Genomic DNA, 4011 nt, shown 5'->3' with positions numbered 1-4011 from the left:
CACTACAAAAAAAACTGCTTTCCGCTGCGCGCTGCGGAGCAAAAACTCCAATCGACAGCTCGCAATGCACGCCACGGAAAATCACATCGACAGCGCACAATGCACGCTGCAAAAAAGCACATCGACAGCATGCAAAGAACGCCGCAAAAACTCATATCAATAGCATGCAACGCACACTGCAAAAACATTATTTGCAGCACACGTGCACACCGCAAAAACATTAAGATATTGACAGTGCATGATTTTGGTTGTTGGTAGTTTAATATAATTTCAATGTAACATAAAATGAAAAACTAAACAAAATATTTCAATTTCATTCATGAAAATCTCAAAAATCATATATTTACAACAAATTAAACTCAAATTTTAACTTTAATCTACACACAAAATAAAAAGACATTTTTTTGTAAATCATACCAACATAGAAGTTTAAACACTCAAAACAAGATACGGAATCTCTCACAAACTAGCTATACATAACAATGATTATAGTTTCAATCCACGCAAATCAGTAGAATCTATGTCAATCATATAGAAGCTCCAACTTTCGATGGTGTAACTCCAAATCCCATTCTGCGCACTCTACCTCGAGCTTTCTTGCCAAATAAGTTGCAACACTTAACTAAACTCTTCATGAACATTGTGTGAATATGATCTTGCTTTACTCTCATTGAATTTAGAGCTCTTTTCCTGAGATTTAACAAACAAACCAAGACATATATATATATACATATATACATATATATATATATATATATATATATATCAAACAAACACACTTAACAGGGCCTAAAACCATGAAAACGTAGATTATATCCTATAGGATTTTATCACTATCGATTTTACATGTTAGTATATATTTTTTGAAATATCTTGTGTATGCATATAGATGTGTATTTAGTTGTATTAGCTTCAAGTATCCTATTGAATACACATACATTAATTTTGGTTTTGTTAAATTCGAATATCAAAATATATCTTCAATAACTAACTTTTTAAATCTCAGAACATATATTGATGCTTAATCCTTCAACAAAAACACTCAAAGTGACGTAGAAAAATTTCAGAAGCCAACAGATTCCAGTAACAAGTTCAAGGATTAAACTGCATTTACTGGGAATGAATTACAGGTCAAGCCATATATCACTGAAAAGCCACAGCTGTCTAGTTTTCAACAGAAAACAACGGCGCTAAAAAATAATATTTCTACAGAAAGTTATGGCCAATTTACTGAAGTCTGCCAGGATGATGTTGCTACACGGGAATTTGGAATGATCAACCAGGTTTTGATATTCTTGATGATTTTCTTCTTAGTACTTGAAATCTGATAAATTTTAAATAACTTCGCATCAGATTGATAGATTTTTTGCTCATTAATCCTTAGGAAACATCGTATCTCATTTAATGCTTTTGACTTATCTTGGAGGGTTGATAGATTTGTTTACATTAAGCCTTAGGAAACATCGTATCTCGTGAGCATTTAACATACATATTTCATGATCAAGAACAGGGATGGCACAGTGGTATATATGCTTTTGTCTTAAAAAATATTTATGGGACTCATCAGTTTGGAAACTCCATAGGTCAAGCACCCAGAAAGTATATAAGAAAATCACTAAGATAATACACGATAGCAAATTACCCTTTAGAGTGAAGAATCATGATTTCAGAATCAAGGAAGTGGGCTGGGCATAAGTCGATAGATGATTGCATATTCCCTGGCCTTTAATGATGTGAGTGAAAGCATTCCATTAAGCATACTTCGGCTTCTGCCAGATTAAAAAAGTAAATGAGTGTCACATTACACATTCACAAACGAGGATAGGAAGCAAGCCAAAAGAGAACAACATCATGCACCTATTTATCTAAGATCAACATGTGTTAACCATTATTCAAGCTCTAAATATCCACTACCATATTAATACTCCAAGGTTGAACATGACAGATGCATGTTACACAGCAACAATATAATGTCTCACTATTTCAATTTCAGATCATGAAACCCCAAAAAACATTCACTGTGGTGTCATAACAATCTCACAAAGCAGACATGACATATTTTCTTATATTCATTATTGACAGGTTTAGAACAAGATCGTGAGGTTCTCATGAGGTTGAGTATTGGTGAATAAAATCCAACAGAAAGTACAACAAATAAACATAATCATTACTTCCAAAGGCAAGCATCCCTAACTTGTCGTATGACAAAAAATATGGACTCAAACTTTTACAGCAAAGAAACGAACAGTAAATCGAACCTTTGATGAATGCCTATCTTCAAACCAATAGCTATTTGGGTCTCTGCCACAAGCTCTGAAATAAAATCATCTCAAAGTGAGAACTCACAAGAAATCAAATATTCCAAATGCAAGCATCCCAAAACTTGCCCTTATAAAAAAAATGAACTCAAACTTGTACAGCAAAGAACAATAATTTTCGTTCTGAATAACAAATTAGATGCAAGAACTTTACTCTCAACTCGGTTCTAAGGAACTTTAAACATAAAATATTCAGATTTACAACTCACCCCTTGAACAAATAATATGGTGTGGTGCTTGAATTTTCTCCTCGTTGGCATGGAGATGGGCCAATTGTGACAACTAATAAAGTTTTTGATGTGCCTGCATCATAACAGGAATGCAATTAAGTTGAACATGGCTTCCACCTCATAAAACATCAAGTGTGATCTTTATATTCTAAAATAAACCAACCAGAAAACTTACTTACAAAATTAAATTATCAAGCATCAACTCTTGAAACAATGCTGACTAAGAGAAACATGGGTAAAAGTTTTAGAATTAATAAACTAATTAAATTATAAACCAGACAGATTTTTTTTGAAAATAAAGCCTTAGCCAGAAAATTAATATAGAAAGAAAATCACACCTCCAAATGAATCTTTAAGCAACCTCGTAAGTTTTGAATCTCGAACTGGGACATGAGAACTATTTTCTGCCAAAGAATTTGTACATTCCCTAAAGCATTTAGGGAAAGATTTATATAATTTTTCTATTTCACGTTAGATTAACAAGCATACATCAAAATATGTTATCAGAATCATGTATATCGAGGATAATTATATATATTTTTTCATCATAATCTCATAGCCCAAGACGCTATATAAAAATCCACTTCAAATATATAAAAATTAAATTAAATTTCCCCAAAACAATAACAATAAATGAAACTTAAGAAGAAAATTCTTCAAAAAACGTCCATCTTTGAAAGAACATATATATAATTGGCAAAATTTGATTCGAAAATAACAACTGGGTAAATAATTCCAAAGGAAACTTGTGTGTTTATTTGAACCGTGTACAATCAGAGAACTTCAATGCATTATTGAAGAAGAACAAAAGTACCTGTCGTGCGAGAGATGGTGGCCTTCTCAATTTCTTGTTCTGGAGAGGAAGAAGAGTACTTGTGATTTATTCTATTGAAGCTCGCGGATGACTTGCTGCGATTTATCAAACAAATATAAAAAAAGCACAAAAAATTTTAAAGAGAAAAAATAGGGTTTTGGTCATAAATCGAGAGAAAATAAGATTTAGGAAGAACAGTACCTAGTCGACCATGGAAGAAGAGAAAACAGAGGGATCTGAGCTCTCGACGATGAAGAATATATATTATATATACATATAAAGAGAGAAAATAATTAAAATGTTCCTTGGGGATTTGAAGACCGCGATATTAATATCATGAGTTTTTTTACGACACACTGTGTGCTATAAATATTAAATTTTATTTTGGGATTATTAACGGCGTGCATCGCGCTGTCAATATTAGTTTTTAACAGCGCTCTAAGATTCAAAAAGTCCACTAACTTAATCACGGTTAATTGATTAAATTATATGATTTAATGCATGTTATTTAGAATGTTTAATTGTTATGTTTAATTATGTGATTAATTTAAATACCTGAAATTGTAAGCATATATATGATTTTAAAGTTTTCATGTTGGAATTAATCTTGGGTCGCAGAAACGAGTCTAGCCTTGAAACGAGTTAAGAA

At 32.1% G+C, this 4011-nt stretch overlaps 1 long non-coding RNA gene across 2 annotated transcripts; it reads right to left on the bottom strand.

Moving 5' to 3' along the window:
* Nucleotides 1–389: 389 nt before the first annotated feature.
* On the bottom strand, nucleotides 390–3687 carry LOC140874698 (uncharacterized). Of its 2 annotated transcripts, none has more exons than XR_012148200.1 (7): nucleotides 3564–3687; nucleotides 3363–3457; nucleotides 2887–2975; nucleotides 2528–2621; nucleotides 2259–2313; nucleotides 1643–1769; nucleotides 390–690 (listed from the first exon to the last, which is right to left on the bottom strand). It is a non-coding gene; the product is annotated as an uncharacterized lncRNA (long non-coding RNA). The 2 variants fall into 2 exon arrangements; XR_012148201.1 differs by lacking the exon at nucleotides 390–690 and adding an exon at nucleotides 702–1324.
* Nucleotides 3688–4011: the final 324 nt, after the last annotated feature.

The sequence above is a fragment of the Henckelia pumila genome, chromosome 1 (assembly GCF_033568475.1).
Source record: "Henckelia pumila isolate YLH828 chromosome 1, ASM3356847v2, whole genome shotgun sequence".
In the NCBI taxonomy this organism is placed as follows: domain Eukaryota; kingdom Viridiplantae; phylum Streptophyta; class Magnoliopsida; order Lamiales; family Gesneriaceae; genus Henckelia; species Henckelia pumila.
This window is presented reverse-complemented; position numbering and strand designations above follow the sequence as displayed.